General features: G+C 48.4%; 1 protein-coding gene across 3 annotated transcripts in view; it reads right to left on the bottom strand.

The window, feature by feature from the left end:
- Positions 1-21,135, bottom strand: part of LOC119185003 (crustacean hyperglycemic hormone) — a 96,371-nt gene that overhangs the window by 22,769 nt on the left and 52,467 nt on the right. For 2 of the 3 annotated variants that reach the window (XM_075875308.1, XM_037434136.2), the window contains exons 1-2: positions 5,426-5,569; positions 3,097-3,228 (exon numbers count right to left, since the gene is read on the bottom strand). The exons of the other annotated variant lie outside the window; for it this stretch is intronic. The gene's annotated coding sequence lies outside the window, so the exon portion shown is untranslated. Of the gene's footprint in view, positions 1-3,096; positions 3,229-5,425; positions 5,570-21,135 lie in introns of those variants that run through there. 3 annotated transcript variants of the gene reach the window in all.

The raw sequence follows: 21,135 nt of genomic DNA, 5'->3' as shown, positions 1-21,135 counted from the left end.
TTGGGACGTTAAACCCCACAAATCAATCATGGGTATGGTGCGTGTTTAGGAGACAATTCGGTCCTCTGTTATAGACGCAACGAAATCAGTCCGTGGGACAATTATGCCAAGAAGAGCGTAAGAGGCATTCATTGTTGTCGTCAGCTGCAGCGCACCAATTAGGACGTAAAATTAAAGTGGATGAAAAATCACTTTCCGTTGGTGGGATTCCAACCCGCAACCTTCAAACGACACGTCCGCGCGATGCTCTACCGATCAAGCTGCGACGGACTCAGGTGGAAGATGTTGTGGGTTGGAATCCCACCGAGAGAAAGGACAATTTTTCGTCTATATATATACTTTAGTTTTTTTTAATTACCACATCACAGTTATACAGTGTCCCCTATGTTTTTCTTGGCATAATTACCATGTGCACACACACAAAAACGAGTACTCCATAAAAAATACATTTCTTTCGTTCAATTTCGTCCTGAGGTTTCGAACGAGTCTGCAGCATTGAACGGTGTGACTTTCTTCGCTTCAATTTTTTCACGCAGCCACGTTCTTGGAGTGACGTGTACGGATAATGGGCAGCGTCTGTTATGGACGAGAAAACTAACCGTCCTAACTAAGTAACTAAACTAACCAAGCGTGGCTAACCATTAAAATATTCTTCTCCATATATTTTCTCCCTGGTTTCGCGTTTGACGGCTCCGCAAGTGGAGTGTTTTAACTGAGCCGCTTCAACGCTGTGATCCTCTACGGATGCATCGACATTTCGGCATTGATTTTCATAGGGTGAATCAAACCACGGCTGTTAAGTTCGCGATTTCGCGTGCACGTTCTCGAGCTAAGCCTTGTCGATTGTTACTTTGAATCGAACTTAGTTTGATCTGTCCCGCTTTCATGTGACGTACAAAGGTTTTCAGGCCACTACCCCATGGCAGCATGGCCTGGGAAATTTTGACCGACCCTGTACACTGAGACTGAGGGAGCTGAAAAGGCGTTAATAAGAAATTCTAACCAGCTCGTAACGTCCACAAGCAGTCACGGGTATATGCGTATGCACAGGGGGCAGGGGTGGGGCAAGAGGGGGGCGCAGAGCCAGCCCAATACATTGGCATGATAGGAACGTGGGCGCCGTGACGAACCTCCTTTACCTCCCCCCCTTTTCATCATCATCATCAGCCTGACTACGTCCACTGCAGGACAAAGGCCTCTCCCATGTTCCGCCAGTTAACCCGGTCCTGTGCTTGCTGCTGCCAATTTATACCCGCAAACTTCTTAATCTCATCTACCCACCTAACCTTCTGTCTCCCCCTAACCCGCTTCCCTTCTCTGGGAATCCAGTCAGTTACCCTTAATGACCAGCGGTTATCCTGTCTACGCGCTACGTGCCCGGCCAATGTCCATTTCTTCTTCTTGATTTCAGCTATGATATCCTTAACCCCCGTTTGTTCCCTAATCCACTCTGCTCTCTTCTCGTCTCTTAAAGTTACACCTACCATTTTTCTTTCCATTGCTCGCTGCGTCGTCTTTAAGCTGAACCCTCTTTGTAAGTCTCCAGGTTTCTGCTCCGTAGCTAAGTACCGGCAAGATACAGCTGTTATATACCTTCCTCTTGAGGGATAGTGGCAATCTACCTGTCATAATTTGAGAGTGCTTGCCAAATGTGCTCCACCGCATTCTTATTCTTCTAGTTACTTCAATCTCGTGGTTCGGCTCCGCGGTTATTACCTGCCCTAAGTAGACATAGTCTTTTACAACTTGAAGTGCACCTATCTCGGAGCGCTGCTCTCTTTCGAGGTTGTTGTACATTAATTTCGTTGTCTGCAGATTAATTTTAAGACCCATCTTTCTGCTCTCTTTGTCTAACTCCTTAATCATGAGTTGCAATTCGTCCCCTGAGTTACTCAGCAATGCGATGTCATCGGCGAAGCGCAGGTTACTAAGGTACTCCTTTCACCTGAAGGGAAAACCCTCTGCGTGCTCACACCTGAACCACATGCGTACCAATTTTCCAGCAACATAACTTTAATTACCAGCCACTTCCATGCTCAGGTAACGTGGTACGCGCTAACGACAACTAGCGGGACACTCTTTAAGTCGGTTGTATGAATTATGATGGCTTACTTCAGGCACTTCCCCTCCCCCGTTTTCTCCCTTACATTTTATAATTACTATACTGTCTTGGGCACAGTTGGCAAGTTACTCCGAAGTACCTAAATTGCAATAAAAATTACCAATCGGAACTGATTTAGTGCAGTTTTTTTTTTTTCGAGACAGGACAACCCGAAGGGGACACACACGAGCACTTGTGTGAATCCAATGGCATTACCATTATTTTTTATCAGTGATGGAATTACTTATAAATTAATTTAACCATTCCCACGCATGAGGTAGATTAGCTATCAGATTAGCTATCAGAATGACTAACGTTTAATTTTCTGTCCTCGGCGATTTTTTTTTTGTGCCACAAGGAAAAAGGACAATGATATAACGTATTGAAATGTAATCGGTAAAGAAATGAGTATCTTCAGGCAGTCGTTAGTTTGAAGTAGCGGGCTACATTAATTACCAGCCAGCTGCGTAATTCAATAAAGTTACGACAAAGGTGAATTTAAGTACTGTGACATCATTACCACCATGTCTGGTCCAGAGAGTTCTTACATCCAGAACACCTTCCCTCTCTGCTCTCTATCTTTCATCTCCCCCATCCCCCTCCCATGGGCAGGGTAGCAAACCGGCTGCCTATAGGCTGGTGAACCTCCCTGCCATTCTTTTCCTCCTATTTTACTTCCTTCCTACTTTCAGCCCCACCCTGTGAAATTTCAAACACATTGCTTGCAGCTAATACGTACTATACATTGTGTCCTGTTAGCTCTCTCCGCCAAACAGAACATCGTTTGCATCATGCGTGTAAACAAATGTCCTGTTAGCTCTTGCTTTCAGCGTTTCCCATCCCCCAACATGACACGGTTTACCCGTCGTATATGTGAAATATGCCCTCGCTTTCAGCATTTCCCATCCTTTCTGCCTTTTAACACCCACTTTCCGTTCTTCTCGCCACCAAATTAGCTCTTGGTGCTGCGCGGTCGTCTACAAATGTCCACGTACCTGTTGAGTTGGAAAACAATTGAGTCCGATTTCGGCCGCCGAGCTGATCTCGATGCGATTAGGGATGCCAGAAATAATGAGAGGCCGGGGTTGGGATCTCCTTCGGGGAGGAACGGGTAATCCAACTCAGGGCTATAATAATGTGGTTGGGTGGAAAGGGAGAAACAAAAAAAAGGAACAAAAACAAGGATAGACAAATCAAAACAAGGAACAAAATAATAAATAACGAATGGTACGAAAAAATTAAGAAAAAGTAAAAAAGAGGGCAAATTGATGTGGGTCGTGGAACGGGACGAAACAATTTGTGCGGTGTACAGCGGTGATATTGTGTAGTAGCAGATAAACGTTATAAAACCTACGTAAGATTTCAGGCAACTTTGATATGCAGGAGTAACCTATATTACTTTAATCACAGTAAATTTCATTTCAGTATATACAGGTAACTTACAATCAACTCAGAAAGTTTGTAAAAGCCAGTATGCAAAATAAAAAAAAACTAAAAGAAAGAATAGTTTTGCAACCTTGTGTTCGTACTTCCACTGTGTAATACAGTGGAAAAATTGTGTATGACATTGAATTACATTTAAGCAGAAAGCAGTCAACAGTAAAAAAAAAAGAAAAAAAATGTCATACTCTTGTGATAGCCTCGATGAACAGTAACATTAGTTGTTTATTTGCGGTTTTACTGACTACGGTCACACAGTGCTCGCAGAAACAACGTCACGATAAGAACCTGAATTGAGCATAACTGAAGCATTGAATTTCATTGGCGTAGCCAAAAAAAAAAAAGGTTCACCCCCCCCCCCCCCCCCTTCAAAATAAACAAATAAAAACTCTGGCAATGCCCCTGTTTACTGTCGCGTACGGGAGTTCCCGTGGTTCACCTACGACTACGCCACTGCCCATCTCTAAGCATAATTCGAGCAGATTTGCCAACCAATTACGTTTGCCCGTTTATGTGACGTCACAGAGAAGGCGGGCTTATCTCAATATCAGTGTCCCTGTAGAGCTACTTTAAAGAACGAACACACTCGGGGGTTACGGGCAATGTGGGCGGAGCTTGAGTCGAACTCTTACGCATAGTTTGTCGAAGAGGTTGGCGATTTCTCGTCTCTTGAACCGTAAACAAAACGTTCCAGGAAAGCAGGGACGTATGCCTACCGCCTAGGCGTAAATGCACGCCAAAGTTCTGCGCGTAGAAATACAAACACCATACGACAGTTATTACAGACTGAGTTCTGAACGGCTGTCTCATACGGTGAACAGTTCGTGAAGTATCAATTTATTCATTGCTAAACATGGTACCTCACCTTCCGTTGAGCTTTCATGATGGCGTGTATATCTGAGATATTTTGGATTTGTGCGACAAAAAACCTAAAAGTGATATTTTATGTGGAACCCACACTGGAATAGTTGGGTGCAGCATAGGTCCCAGTTACTGTGTCGCATGTGCAAAAATCTACGTTAGATCTTGGAATACAAGGTACGAAAGAGAAGCACAGCAGAGTTGAAAACATAGCACTCATACTACAACGTGCTACTCTTCTAAGTCGCGAACAATTACACGAGCACCGTTTAAATGCTAGTGCGACTCAGACCAACGATGTGAACGAAGTAACAACACTTCGTCCCGCGTTTGATTCGGTTCGGTCGAATTCACGTTAGCTTAAATTTACAGCTGTGCTACCTAACTAGTACGGCTAGCAGTGGTGTCACACGTACGAGATAAACGTATCCGCTTCTTCAAACCTTCAAAAGAATTCGTTGCTGAGCTAGTTACTTCATGGTATAGCTGTCAGTTCAAGCGCATGAATAAACAGAAAGGAAGAGAGGACAAGCGCTTGTCCTCTCTTCCTGTTTATTCGTGCGCTTGAACTGACAGTTATACCATGCATATCCAACTAGCCCAACTTTGGATTCTGTCAGTTACTTCATACTTGTAAACTTCAGAACGCAAATCGGGTACAGGACATTCAAATTGGTACTTCCATGTCTTGTACCTAACTTGTTCCCTGCGGTTTACCATTCTTTACTACCGCACAGGCGGCTTCGTGGACACCTGTCGCCGGACAGGTAGCAAAACAGTAAGCAAACAAAACATAGAGAAGAGCACGACAAGGTGGGAGTGGCGCGGAAGTCATCTACGCACCGTGCATGTACGGGGTAGGTCAACCGAATGAATGGGAGCGAGGTTGGGGTAAGTTGTAAGGAGGCAGAGGGGAGGGGGTTGCGAACGTTTGCGCGAGCACGTAGGCCGGCCAAAGCGAGTGAATAAAGAAGCGAAACAAAAAAAAAAGTGAGGCAATCAATTGAAAAAAGCATGACGCACCGATTGATTCCAGGGCGGAGGATGTTGCGGAGGGAGGGTCGACCACAGGTTTCACACCAAGCAGCAGGTAGGGATGCGAAGGGTGTTTGCAGAGCCAAACCAAAGGCAAAGAAAAAAAAATACACAGCTCTTGGTAATGCCAATAAGTACACCGTCGCAGAAGATACCCCCACGTCTTGTTGCTGGCGACTTTCTCCGTGGATAACGGTGGATGCGGTCTCGCACAGCGGTAGTAGCACCGTGGTGGTTGTGGCGATTCTTCGTCAAATACCACTCGAAGAGGTGTCGGGGAGGGTAGTGAGCGCCCCCTTTTTTTTATCTCCCGTGCGGTGGCACCTTTTTGCTTTAACCTCTCGACTACGTCGGCTGAGAAATGTACGCGCCCTGTCATGCCACGCTTATATTTTCCGCCTCGGAAGGGGGGCGTGGTAGTAGCGAGAGGGGGGCTCGCCCCGCGCTCGCCGCTCCCATTGGTCGCGAGCGCGGGCGTCGGCCCTGACGTCAGCTCAGAGCGGGGGTCACGTGGGATGCTGCGTACACGCGCGCACTCCCGACTTGTGACCGAGCTCACGCGCTCGCATAGCGAGGACTGCACTGCTATGTGTTGGCGTACAGTTTTCCTCGTTTCTTCGTACGCTTTTCTCTTGATCTTTTTTTTCTTCGTGTGACCAGCTCCAGGCATCGTGCGTTTATTTCTCTCTCTTGTTGGTTCTCGAAGTGGCTGATGAAAGAACGGCGGGTAGTTGAGGCAAGTGGAGCCGTACGCCGCTGTACAGCCGCGGTGAAGTTTCTGATACTTTTTTTTTTACTGATCTGGTACTGTTGGTCTCTCCGATGCAGCCTGCCCAATTACGCGCGCCGACGTACCTCCTCACCCAAACTCACGTGTTTCCATTCTTCAGGCCTCCCCCAAAGCGTACACACGCATCCGCGACTTCGCCTCGCAACCGATGCAATGAACCCCTCTCTACGCATACGCCATCTAGCTTAGCAGGCTGGCGGTCTCGTGATCGGCGGCATCTTTTCTTTCGTCATTTTGCTCTCGCCTTCTTTCCATCGGTGGCTACCGAACGAAACATACTCCTTGTTTTTTTCATTCTACATTTCCACTCCTTACATCTCCAGGCTAGCTTATCTCTCTCCCTGCGGTTTTCTTGAAATCTTTGCTCTAGACTCTAGAAGATGGAATGTGCGATGGGCTCTCCAAAGGAATGCGCTTTCTAGCGCGGTAGCAAGGGCGAGGGTGGGGAATCGGTATGGGGTGATCGGGGGGGATACTTAAGGGGGCCTCTGCTGCTTCTTCTCGTTTTGCCCCCCTCCCCCTTGCCTCCTTTCTCAACATCGCCCAATACCTTCGCAGTCTGTGAACTGCGTGGTCATTTCTTCGAGGGGAGCCACGGCCGGCTGGTTATACCTGGTCCTCTTCCTCTTTCTTGTGCCTTTTCCGTTGTCGCCGCGTCGCGCGAAAGAGAGAAGGAAAAGACGCGAAGGTCTTCCGCGCGACTACTTCGGGGGGTTTCGGAATATTTCCAGCGGCCCCTTTGTCGCCCGCTGACGGACGCAAGTCGCGGCATTAGTTGCGTGCAGTGGGGCGTTGGCGCCAAGTGCTCGGCGTTCGCGCTTTACTGAAGAGAATTCGTTTGTGGGCCGGTTAGTTCTCGTGTTTAAATTTTCAGCGCACAATTCATACGCGAACAGTGACTGGCCTAATAATTGCATGTGTTGCTTGTCAACTGTTGCACCTGACCATTCTTCATACGCGGATACACGACGAAATCTAATAGACTGTAAAAGGTGTGTTGGCGTCATGTCGAGAGGGCATTCACCTCGTCTAGCTACTGTGAGAAGTGGCCTGAATTCTCTCAGGATTCGCGTAAAGGAAATCGAGTCCTCTGAACTATTCGAAACGACACAGACAGTTAAAGCTTTAAGGGAGAGCTTCAAGGCTACGGTGGCATCGTTCTCCACTACTTGACGCTGACGTCACACTATGCGAAAGGTGTCAGGCCGGCTTTGGGGCAGGGGATCATGAATGGGCGAGGCACATCGTTCAATTGCTCATGCATTCGGCTAAGAACAGAGGCTTCTCGTTGCGATCATTTATGATGGCGCGATAGTACTCGGAGCAGTTATTACGAATTAGTTACGACGGCGCAATTGCACCGCCTACAGGATACGCAGCTACCACGGCGGTATTTTACGTTATTGCGGTTGGGGAAAAGTGTGCAGTAACGGCGATTCACGGGATGTTGTTCTGTTGTAAATGTCTTATCATAATTAAATAGGCATGCTTGTAGGATATTTGTCAGGAACCAGTCTGTCATACATATCGCCGATAGCCAGAGGTCTGCTAGTGCGACAGCAGAGGTTTGAAGGGCCGGTAGCAGACAGTGTGCACGCCACTTCCATTGCTTCTAAAGATAGTGTCAAAACTTCTAAACTGATAACAAATGCCTTACCATCTCGAACACACACCATCAGCACTCGATGAGTCGTCTCGGAGATGGGATTGTGTGCAGCTGAAGTTTGTAAATGTTTTCCAGGAGAACGATCTTGTGACCGACGTGGTTCGTGCGCTTGGTTCGCTAATGTGTGGCTAAGTTGTGGGTGGACTTGATTTATGGTGCACTAATTTAATTTCTAATTGGTGCAGTATACGTCCAGGGAGTTATGCAACCATACTGAATTGTGGACCGTTGTGGTCTTCTTGAAGCGTTCGCTCTGTGACCTCCGTTTAAGAGTTAGCAGCGTCCGATTGATTACTAAGTACATACATTAATAGTAATACTGTTAGCGACACTGCCCTCGTAACTAATATTTACCGCAGTTATTATAACTGTTATGGACAGTAACCGGAGCCATCCTCAAACCCCATTTTTCCCCTACTTTACTACACGTCTAGTAGAGCCACCACTCCTACCGCATTAGCTATTGCTAACTACAACCTATACTACTGCTAACTGCCGTGACCACCAACCCAGACTACCACTAATACTAGCTAAAATTACCCTATTAACGCTGCCAGCAACACTTCTACGTTTCTATAAAACTACCATCACTGCAGCACCTTTACTATTACCATAGCTACTACTAACCACTACCGTACCTCCGATATAACTACTATCGGCAATGATAACTGCTACCGATTAAGGGGGGGGGGAGGTATGGAGTTCAACCCCACCAGAATTCCCCCCCCCCTTCGCAAAGCAAGCATAGACAAAACACAACGCGTAGGTTCCCAGCCTCCCTTCCATCCTGAAAGAACTCACTTGCCATGGGTGCCACCTGGTAAAAAATACAAAAACAAAAAAAAACCCTGGCACCGCCCTGCTTTCGGGCCGCATACACTGCACCGAACTTGCGGCGCGAGGTGTTCGGCACGAAAGCTTGCTCCCTGCTTTCCTTCCCTCGTTACCTCCCTCAGAAAAGTTAAATAGATGAAGAGCAGGGGCCACACTCTCAGCAGGTGTTGCGACCCCTGGTGGCTCGCGGAAGCAAGATCGGGCATGTTCTCCTTCGGAATGTTTTGTCTGTCCTACCAGGCACGCCTCGGCGCAGTTTTTCAGGCGCTATTTGCGTTTGTTTGCTTGTTTGTCTGTGCGCAAAGTAGCGTGGGTTACGATGTGGCGGCACGTGTGAATGGCACCTCCAGCCCTGTTAAGAATGGACTCGCGTCCATACACGTTTTTTCGCAGTCTAGTATAGCCGGCGCGAATATGAGATCTTGAGGACGTTTTAGCTCTATCGTATGCCGCAAAAAAAAAAAAGAGAAAAAGAACGCAGAGAAGGAATAAAGAAAAAAGAAAGCGGTAGGTGGTGTCCCGACCGACGGAATACGGGTCGTGAAGCACATTAGCGAAAACGCCGCTAGCATCGGGAACGTGCGGCGTGCAAGAAACGAACTTCATTACGTCATGCGTCAGCGCCTCTCGGAGGAAAGTTGCCAGACCGTTGTGCGGCGTTCCGGTTAAGTATTAAAACTTGTCGTTGGGCTTGCTAGCAACTCGTAATATTGTAAGTAATTTATCGCAATAGTGGGGAGTGAGTGTAAGTGTGCGAGTCTTTCTGGGGATGCCCAAGTTTCGCTAAATTACTTTACAATATGACCGGTTAAGTGTAAAACCGCAACGTTGGCACCGCGCCCGATTCGGAAGGCGATCTCGCACGTCTCTCAATAAATGTAATTTACTTTTACCTGCTCTGTCTTACTTCTTCGGCCATGTTAGTTTTAGGTTCATGCGGAATTCCTTCCAACTTTTGAATACGCTCCACTGCACTAGACTTCAGCGAATGAATCCAACAGATAGGCAAAGGTAAACATGGGAGACACAAACTGGGGCCCAGCATAAGGGATACGGACCCAAAACCTTCGGATTACGCGTCTATTGCATAATTCGAATAAGTTTATGGAGTCGTATCCCACCGGAGGAAAGGATGATTTTTGGTCCACCTTTATTTTTTCCCCCATTATTTGCGTCAGAATCGCTACGCTACAGTTAAAGGCAACAGCTGACGTCTCCCTTGATTTCCCTATACTCGTCATGGTGATATAGTGGTTATATCTGCTCAACTGCTAACCCAAAGGTCGTGGGGTCGAATACCAGTCGTGGCGGTCACACTTTCACTGCAGGCGAGAATGCTTGAAGCCCGTGAACTTAGATTTAGGTGCAGGTTAAGGAACCTCAGGTGGTTCGATTCTCAGTAACCCTACACCATGGCGTCTCTCTTAATTGTATGGTGGTGCTGGGACGTTAAACCCCGATAATTAATATTGGTCCTGTCCAACAACAACAACAACAAAAAAGATTCAATCCTTAGCGGAAAGTCCCCTTTTTATTCCTTCATTCGACAATGCACTGTGGAAATTCTGCGGCGAAGCTACCGATAAAAAACTGCCTATGCATTCAAATGCATAAGCTTACAGTCTATCGGCCCTGCATGCATGCCCACGCGTCATCGAAAAAACCCCAATCATCGCGTGACGTACAAGCATAAGAGTGTCGCTTCTATCGCCCGCGCGTTCCCTCCCCGTTCGATCTATAGCTGCTGTAAAGAGCAAGAATAAGACCCGACACGCAAGCTTCATCTGTCTATACTTTAATTTTCACCCCCCGCCCCCCGGAACACTCTTTACAGTCCGCCTAGGCACTCAGTGGACGGGTCAGACGCGATGAGAACGAAACACACACACTCACACAAACACACAAAAAAGAAACACGGAATATCCACAAAGTCAATGACAAAGAGTGGGCGAAGCAATGAAATCGTTCGTTGTTACAATAGATCACTCGGAACATTGACCACTCGCGCATGCATATGAATGACAAAGCGATTTATACAAGGTTCATTGTTCATAAATGGTACGTTGGGTTGAGTTGTGAATTTCATCTTGCCTTCTATATTACCACTTCGTGGTATCGGATCTAGCCTCAAGTTGGCAAAGACGAGGTCTGTGCACGTTCTGCTGGTGGGTGTTGGTTGTTTCTGACCATACGAAATGCATCGTATAGGGCATATTGAGACATCGAATCAGCGTCATCGTCATCAGGTCTACGGCGCACGCCAACGCTGCCAACGGACAAGCCTCCATCTTAAGGGAGCTTCACCGCTAACACAAAACGTTAAAAAACATTCCCGAGACCTCTTTTGCGAAGCTAAGAGGAAATCTCTCGAGCGACTAGCTTCTTCCCAACGTGCTGACCAGAACTTTGTCTCCCATGTGGCCTGTGGCTCACGCAGAGGACGTGATCCTTCCAGCGACTGGCCGTTTCCACGCATCACGCCGACGGACGATGCGAAGACGAGACTACGCCCCCGCTACCTCAGGGAGCAGGCCGAGAGCTACGCGACAAATCATCTCTATACAGGCCTGCCTCCTTCCAGGAGGGGAACATGACCAGTGATCCGTCAAGATTATCGTCCCGCGTTTAGCGATGGAACTCGGGGCCGGTCGGTGTCTGCGGGGTGGTCACGTAAAGATCAAGCAACGCATACGTGACAAGTCTTGAGGGCGATTCGCCTATAACCCTCAAAGTCTCTCGTAGTTCGTCGTGGCGATTCTCTCGGTGCTTGGTGTTGGACGTGTGCGTCGATGCCGTCCTATATCGTTGCGGTATGGATGCTGTACCTAATTTTGTACGCAGCTTGTACGTGCGTGCTGCGCGGGGTGATCGTGGTTGCCCACGATTTCCAGGAACGGCGCGGAAAAGAAGTGTACTGCGGCGCGAGTTCTGTGGAAAGGCGAGAGATGCGTGCGTCATGTCCCGCTGAACGAAATATTCGGACGTGTCGAGGTAGACGTCGGGATATTTCGTGAAGCCGTGCTGTATGTACAGGCGGCATCAGAAGTTAAAGGACCACGCGACGCGAGCAAACACCCGCTGCTTTGGCAGACAGCCTTTAATTCGGATTACTTGCGTCTTCTCAAATGATGGACTGCACAGTTCGACTGAAAGAAATCGCGAATTGCTGTGAAAATCGAAGTTTTCTCTGAGATGTGGTCTCTGAATTTTTTAGGCCGACCGTACATGGTGCCAGAAGGGGCATCGCATTGTGAGCAGTACGTTTAAAGACAATCGTTCGTCTGTCTGTCCGTCCGTGCGTCTGTTCATGCGGCCGTCTCTCTCTCTTTCTATTCATCCATACATCCGTCCGTCTGTGCGTCTACCGCTCTGTCTGTCCGTCCGTGCATCCGTCAGTCCGTCCATCTGTATGTCCATCCATCTACCTAGTGAACACTCCAAGTACAGCCATCTCGCATCTTTTCATCATGCATTCATCATATACAGGTGCCGTCATCCAGCGGACATTCTAAGGACCACTCTTTCGGGTATGAGCCACGCCATAAGGAGCTTCGCTCTTAAAACAAAACGAGAAAAAATACATTTAGGATAGGATTTGAATCCGGCCCTTCTGCATGTCAGTCGAATATTCTACTCGGGAGCCAGGCTGGTTTGCTTTCCTTTTTATCTACTGCACGGAAGTTTCCAGACTTGTCACAGTTTGAAACTCCTTCGCATAAAAAGACCCTATGCGGGTCTCATGTCAAGCAAGGAATGGCGTTAACACATGTAATATAGCGTGGCAGAAAAGTAAAGAAAGAACCAGGTGTCACACAATGAGAATCGCGTAAGTAATCGGTCGTTCAATGCTTCAAACCCATATCAAAATGCTCAGTAATAATTCCTCATCTGCATCAGGCCAGCATCCAACAAAGCGCCTATTTTCATTAGAGGTCCACATAACGGGTAGTTCGCTTAAGCCGAGTGATGAATAATGGCATAGTGGGTGATTCCATTTTTTTCACAAAATTTGTGCTGACCTATGGGCGCTATGCAAGGGCACCTGTATTGCTTTACCGAAGAGCGGCTCACGAAAATTCATTCTTCCAGCTTTCTTTGTGACTGCTCCGAGTTACGTGTAGGCCTGGCAATGTTTTCTTCACTTCTTTTTTTTTTGTGTGTGTGTGAGCGATTCCTGCATTGTTATTCGAACCACCGCCCTCTCGGTTGCGAGCGGGAAGTTCTACCCGCAGGACAACCGGGCCGTCATTGGAGGTGCATGGAGAAGTTCCACTCCATGATTTTTTTAAACCTCAAGCTTAATAATTTTGGACCATCTCCCCTAAGGGAACCTTGATGAGATGCAAAGCAGCCGTGGTGCGCATGCCATTGACCCGGCTAAAACGGGCGTCGACGCGGGTGCTGGAAGAACGGTTTGAAGCGAAACTCGGTGTAGCCTTTACTCGAGTAAACGTTTCTTTGAAACGCAAAGACACGAGAGGCAGGTTGGGTTTAGGGTAAGTTTGATCGCAGATAAACGAGCCGAAAGACTGTTTCCCCTCGACGTGCGTTGAGCGTTGCGGGCAGTGGAGAGAGTGATGCGAGTTAGAAGTGTGTTGCGAGTGAGCGGTGGAGCAACGCCTCTTAGGTGTGTTGCGAGGATCCGGAAGCTGCTGTGGGTGAGGGAGAGATTGACGTCAACGCGCAGCTGCGATTTGACTTACTTGGCATCAATCCAACAGCTGCAGCGGGGGGAACGCCGTACGGCGCGTTGGCCCGGAGACACGGACGGACAGTGCTAGTTAAACAGCTGCTTCGCATCTAAAAAATAATGTGAATCCCGGTGCACTGTACGTTTCTGCTTGTTAAGCGACTCCGCCCTCTCCGTTACGAGCTTGACACCGCGCTCACTCGATTACCTAATAGTGAAGTGTGTTCGGTAGTTTCTTTGAACTGTAGTTCGGACAAGGTCTCCAAAAAATTAAGCTCTAGCTCTGTACGTGTGGACCTAGTGCTGCTTCAAAGTACGTGCTTTACTTCTTACTTTTTTTCATTACCGGCGTTCACTGACTGCCTGGGTTCGAGCAAGCCATGGACCTAGAACGTTCGGCTAGCAGAACGAAGCAACAAAAATTGTTCAGTTTCTCTGACCATCACATCTCCAAAGGCTTAAAAATTACAGCATGTCCACGGAATGAATGATTATGAGTGGGGCGCAGCGTCCGTGCGTCCGTTCGTCCATCCATGTGCCATGCCGTCCGAGCGCACCTCGTGATCCTGCCGACGAGCACAAAAGCGACCTTCCGCACGCAGCGCTCCTGGTCGTTCATGGTCCGCCAAGCAGCGCGATCAGGCAAGCGGACTCGTGCGGTGACGATCCTGGATATTCAGAGATAACGGGCGCACCGGCGGAGCCCCGCGCAACAACCAATCGGAAAGCAGCTGCACCACCAACGCCATCTAGCGTACCTTCACCAAACTGCCATATTGTACGCACGTCTATGGAAGCGAGACGAGAAATGAAATGGGTAGATCGCATGCATACAGCGCTGCTGGGTACAGAGGATGATCGACGACCGATACCGATCGAGCACCGGCCAGGTATCGCCATAAGGAGCTTTGCCCCTAAAACGGAAGCACAGGGAGGTTAGCAGGTTTCAGACCGGCTGGTAACCTTGTGCTGGAGAAAGGTGTTACGGTATACATGATGGAAAAGAGATGTTACAAATAATAACGAGAAAAAAAGAACAATAATACATTAAAAGATACCGCTTAAAGTCTTTCTCTGAGACTAGGTACGTATAAGGAACGCAACAACACTCGCAAAACTCTCCTAGCCGAGGACGGTCTCAGTAAGTGTCCTAAAACATTTTCCTCCGACAATGCGCGATTGTCAAGTCTATCGAACACTTTCGTCGGTTCGTTACTTGACGCACTTTAGCGAGGGCACTCGCACAGAAAATGGGCGATTGTCTCCTCGCAGCTACAGTTATCACACGTCCGGTTACAGGTCACTCCGATTCGAAATGAGTAAGCATTCCTGAAGACCACACCGACCGACAGGTGGCACAGGAGCGTCTCCCGAGCTCTAGTTATTCCCGACGGAAGACGGGGCTGTAGGGTTTGCAGTTGTGAAGACGTGCGTTGGCGAATTCCACCTGGTTCCACTGTGCGAGTGTTAGTTCACGTGCAAGTGAACGAAGCGCTGTAGCGGTGTCCGTTCTTGATAACGGCACTGGAGAGTATCACGAGCAGATCGAGCGGCTTCATCTGCACGGTCATTTTTGAGGACACCGCAACGGCCCGTTGTTCACTGAAGCGGCGTAGCCAGGAATTTTTCGGGGGAAGAGAGGGGGTTTAGTCATACTTTATGTTCGTGCGAGCGTTTGTATGTGGGCGTGCAGATCTGCGCGAGCAAAATTGAAAAAAAATTCGGGGGGAGGTAGATTTGAACCCCTCTCCCCGAACCTCCCTTGGGTATACGCCACTGTCCACTGATTGATTATGTTGCACGGTTTCTCTATAGGGAGATGATGAAGCAGTATTGTGCCAGTGACTAACTTTTCGTTTGGTCCATAACGATATGGCGACATAGTGCACTGAAGGGCAGCTTTGGAGTCGATGAAGACTGACCACGCCTGTGATGGTTCTTCAACTACGAACTCTAGAGCAGTACGGATGGCAGTGAGTTCTGTTGCCATCCATGATGTCGAGTTCGTTTTTTTTTTATTTCACAGAGACAGATTTATCGGGGATAACCACTGCCTTGTCGAACTCGCCAGAAAAAACTGAACGACCGCCCGTGTGTACATGTGCGGGCGTCCGCTGCGTTTTTAATGCAGGAACAGTAGTGTATAGTTTGTTGTAAGGCCAAATGCGACGACTGTTTTTTCCTTCTTCTTTTGTATTTTAGTAAAGGTTATCAGGTCTTTTAGTTCATGTAGACACCGCAACGGTTACAGCGCTGTGTGCATGAAGTTCGCAGGAATGACTGTGCGATGCGAGACAACGATATTGCTGGACTCATGAAGAGTCCAAAACGCTAACTGCCTCTATGAGGAGACGTTTCATTTTAGTGTTATACCGATTCTTAGGGCAAAGGGATAAGCCATGTGTTTTTTTAAGTATAGTTCTCAAAAATGATGCCGTATCTGTGTACACGAACACTTTGCTGTCGAAACTGAAAGATGTGAATCTGAAGCAAATAAAAGCACCAGGTCGGAGCTAGCCAACTACACTGCGCACAATTGCCACTCCATTCATAGATTCGAGCTAATAGATGGCTACCGTTTTGGGTGGTGCAGCCATGTTTTTCGGGCTCTTTTTGGCATATCAAACGTTTCCGGTAATGGGTGCGCGTGCGCAGTTCACACCCGGTATTCCAATATGCACGCAAACCTTTCTGCGTATGTAGCGTGATACCGCTAAAAAGTTCGATTGCTCAGCAGCTGTCCGCCACATCGAAAGCCGGATCCTGATTAGACGCTGACTGATCACGTAGATATTGTAGTAACGAGACACACAGACCGCACCAGTTCCTGGGACTGCTGCTCCATATTGCCTTTCGCTGTTCTCTTGTCAGCTGCCCGCGCGCCCAAGGGCCCGTTTTCATTCATTGTCATCACAATATTTTGGATTATGGATTTTGCATATGTCGATTTGTTAGCGCTGATATCGCAAACGCACACGTTAGTCGAGGTGGATGGAAAGTGGATTCGTGTGGTCGCTCGGCTAATGCGTTGAGGGACCTTCCTGCTGTTTTGCTCCGATTAGTTCGTCTGAATGTCCACCTTTCTGAGACTCGTTGAATACGATATGTATGACTCTTTCCTCTATTGCGACCATGTAGAAACATTGTTTGTTTGGTAGGGCGATTGAAGGCGTCGGGAATGTTATGGTATAGTTTCAGAATTCTTCGCGCTTGAACTTTCTGTGGTCGGCAGGAGGCGTTTAACGACGTCACAACATCCGCAACTATGGACTCAGCTATCAATAAGCGATGGCAAACGGTGTATAAACGACGGTCTGATCCTTAATGATCGTAGTGGGATAATCAGTGTGAGCCGTGGAAGTGCCCCAGACGGGAGGCACTTCCACTGTTCACCCCGATTATCCCACTACGTTGTTTCCATCTGTCGGCTCCCATCTCGACTATGGATTTCCTTGATGATTGTGTCACACGTCAGCGAATACAGTTGAGACCATTTTCTGTAGTTGAATTGAGTTTAGTGTCACCGCGCAACAGCGATGTAACGAACAAGCAACTGCAGTATAAATTCTGGCAAACAGTTTTCAATACGCTTCCTGTAATTGTAACCCCGCCATGGTGGTCTAGTGGCTAAGGTACTCGGCTGCTGACCCGCAGGTAGCGGGATCAAATCCCGGCTGTGGCGGCTGCATTTCCGATGGAGGCGGAAATGGTGTAGGCCCGTGTACTCAGATTTGGGTGCACGTTAAAGAACCCCAGGTGGTCGAAATTTCCGGAGCCCTCCACTACGGCGTCTCTCATAATCATATGGTGGTTTTGGGACGTTAAACCCCACAAATCAATCAATCAATCAATCAATCCTGTAATTGTACTAAGATTAATCGTACTCTGATTCCCCTGCGCGTCGAAGTGATCGATCGACATACGCGCCTTCCAGTTTAATATTTCGACTAGTGAAATGTGTTAACAGCAACATGCACCGCGCACGCTTCTGGACAGCTTCGCAAACGGAAGATTCCCGGGACCACCGCCGCTGCCTGTATGTGGAAAGTTTCCAACACAGGGAGATCCGAGCCGCTTCTGGGAGAACCATTTGAAAACGGAGATCTCGTGCAGCAGCGTCGCGTGAGGTCGGGGTGGTTGCTTGCATGCATTCTCACGCGTTGCAGCGGCATACCAGGAGGCAACACGAAGATGGATCAATTAACTGTTGTACCGTTCGAGCAGTACTGTTGTGTCGTTAGGAGTTTCCACGGATGGCGGAAAAAAACTTCGCGTGATGTTTAACAGCAAATTATACCCCGCACCTGCTTTCAGGCAGGTTCACAACGAAAACTCCCGGAAGCGCCGTCCCATTCTCCTGAATGTGGAAAGTTTCCATCTGGGGGAAGACCGGAGCTATACTTCTGGGAGAACCAATTAGAACGAAGATCTCGTGCCACAGAGTCACGCGATTCGCGTGTAGTCGGGGTGATTGCTCGCATTATCACTCCTTCGCTGCGACGTATACCAGAAGGCAAAACGTTGAGATACGTAAACTGTATACTGTGTACGAGCCAGCGCGCTGTCATTCGGAGTTGCCGCGGATGCGTAACACTTTCGCGTTATCTCGAATCATAAAGGGTTGTCTCTGAGGTGGCTGATATTTGCATGTGCACCGAGTAGCGTTGCTTTCAGCGGCAGGCCATCTGCGGTCGCCTGCGACTCTGAAACCAAGCCTAATTGCTACACGCTACAAACGGAGCGACGTCATAGACGCGCGTGCAACAAGTCACGGGACGTGGACGGTTGGGCGACGGTATAGATGCGACGAGTTCGCAGACGCTCACGCGAGCCGCTACGAGGGCGGCGGCCGTTTGTTGCACGGCTGTGACGAAACACGAGCAGAGGCGCTCGCTGTTATGGACCATTATAGCACGTGCCTCGAGCGACTTGCGTCGGCTTTCTCGCCGCGACCTCGCCGTGGGGTAATGCGACTAATTCCAGGTCGCGGGACGCTGCATGGGTAATTGCGCGTGTTTCTTGTTTCCTGCACGCTTGTTTCGTTTGTCGTTCATTTCTTCGTTACTGCCAGCTTGGTCTCGTAGTTACCGCACTTTCACTTTGCGTATCGTCTTGTACTCTTGATTGTCGCGCCACTGAGTGAGGGAGAAAGATTCGTAGTGTCTTTTTTTTCTTCTAATGGTTTGCTCGGCCTCGCACGCGCCGACATTCTATAACGAGAGAAAAAAAAACACACACGCGACCGTAGACAAGACGTGCATTTCGCTGTGTGTGTGTGTGTGTGTGTGTGTGTGTGTGTGTGTGTGTGTGTGTGTGTGTGCGTGTGTGTGTGTGTGTGTGTGCGCCCACCTACACACGCACACACACGTTTTAACCTAAACACATGCGATGAACATGTTAGAAAGATGCGGCACGGTTTCGGAATGACTGTGCGTAAATTTAGTTCTAGTAAAGACAAAAGATAAAGAAACAGCCTACAACAGTATCGAAGGAGCAAACAAGGGCGAACGGGCACTTTAAGGAACTGCGATGCGAGTTTTCGGTATACTGGTGTGTGGAGTTCTAACTTTAGTGCTTCTACATCGGTATTGCATTTTTGTTAGCTGACCGATATTCAAGACACCCGGTCCCGAACTTAATATTCTGCTTCCGGGAGCTACACATTTGGTTTCTCTTTCACGCGCAAGTCAATCTTCCAATTTCACTTCGTGTTGGAAGCTATTCCGATTTATCGCAGTTGTGGGCAACGTTTTCGAGGCGGAGCCCCACCGCTGTGGTCTAGTGGCTAAGGTACTCCACTGCTGACCCGCAGCTATGTATACAGGGATCGAATCCCGGCTGCGGAGGCTGCATTTTCGATGAAGGCGAAAATGTTGTAGGCCCGTGTGCTCAGATTTGGGTGCACGGTAAAGAACCCCAGGTGGTTGAAATTTCGGAGCCCTCCACTACGACGTCTCTCATAAACATATGGTGGGCAAACCCCACATATCGATCAATCTTTTTGAGGCGGAGGACCGAGTTGCATGAGACTGACACGGCGGAAGCCGCACAGAAATCGGGGAGAGGTGGTCAGGCAAAGAGAGAGAGAAAAAAATTCGGTACATTGACAATAATTTTCAAAATCTGAATAGAAATTATGCCATCATGAAGTGGTCTTTCTTTGTTTCTGCTGTATACACTCTTTCGAGGTCAAGACTGTAATGTCGACCTTCAAACAGGAAGTCGCAGGGGTATTGGTCGGAGTGGGGGGGGGGGGGGGGGGTTGCTTCGCGGGTGACCCGTAATATTATGCGGCCCCCCCTTATTTGTAGAATTACGGAAGGCAAAGGTCTCATATTCCAGCGGAAGTTTGAAACTCGGACGCGACGAGCTCTTACGTCACGTCCGGCCGTTCCAGGGCGCCACCACGGCGGCGGTGCAAAGTTCACGCGAAGGAGCATGCAACTACGCGTTGTACAAGTAAAGCAGGCGCCACTGCATGGCGAGGCAACAGGACCATCACACCTGGCTGCCCTCGCTGTCAATACCTGGCTGGCGACGCAACAGGACAATCACATCAATACCTGGCTGTCCTCGCTGTCATAATCATGGTAATTAGCCTGACTACGCCCACAGCTGGGCTCTCCCACATTTGTATCTCCCAGGCTTGTTCAATTAAGCTGGTGCTGCGCTTGCGGTGACCACGCAACCTATAGGCAATTAGCTAATCTGATCTGCCCGCCTAACTTTCTTCTGTTCCTATAGCCGCGCTTGCCTTATCTTGGAGTTCAGTGTTACCGTTAATGAGCGTCGGTTTACCTCGCGTTACCGTCCACGCCCTGTCTATGCACATTTCTTCTGTTCCCACTGAGATACCAGAATAAGGTTTAAGAGCAGTTTTACATTACGCTCATAACGCGCTCCTTCAACAATTCGAACAAGACGGCCTGATAGTGCCATTGGACTCGCTTGTTTCGCTGTGCTGCTCAGCTTCGTCTTACCCAAGAAGCTGGCGATTTGTGTGCGCGTGTTTAATGACCAATGAGAAACGCGGGAAGATTGAGTTATACACGTTTGACGCTCAATAATGGGTGCGAGATTTTTCAACATCAGTCAGCCAATACTATTCACCACCAGCTAATGCTAGCCGGCAATTAGGCGCTACTGGTACATCTCGATGAAGTACGGCACCTATAGCCGAGCAAGGCCTCGGTTTGAGACGAGGCGAGGAGAGATTGTTGGACGAGGTACGTGCTGCAGGTATTTACCTTTCTTTGAATATCCGTTTCGTAAACGCGTCCCACTGCGCGTTTATCTCGAGGTGATGATGCAACGTTGCATCACACATCGCACTTGTGGACAAATTCTCGAGCCGTATGCCACGGGGAAGTGAAAACCGCGACGGAAGAAAACGTAATCTAGGTGCTATATTTATTGTTTAGGCAGACGTGCTTCTTCTGATTCCATAAATGCCATTGCGTATGCCAGTTCTCTAATGAGACTTCTTGTCAACCAAAGAAAGAATGCAGAGAAAGGAGGCGCGTCCTTCGACGCCGAACGTCCCAGCCATTTTGGTGACCATCTCAAATATTTTCGGAAAGAAAAAAGAATTGTGCTGACTTATCACAATGAAAATAATTAATTGGTATAACATTTCGGATATGAAGAAATTCGGTCACGTGGGCACCTTCAGAACTGCGCAGAATGCCGTGTGAGTTATGTTTTTTTCCGAAAATTTT

This window comes from Rhipicephalus microplus, chromosome 10, assembly GCF_043290135.1.
Source record: "Rhipicephalus microplus isolate Deutch F79 chromosome 10, USDA_Rmic, whole genome shotgun sequence".
NCBI lineage: Eukaryota > Metazoa > Arthropoda > Arachnida > Ixodida > Ixodidae > Rhipicephalus > Rhipicephalus microplus.
Note: the sequence above shows the minus strand (reverse complement) of the source record. Positions and strands in the feature narration are given on the sequence as shown.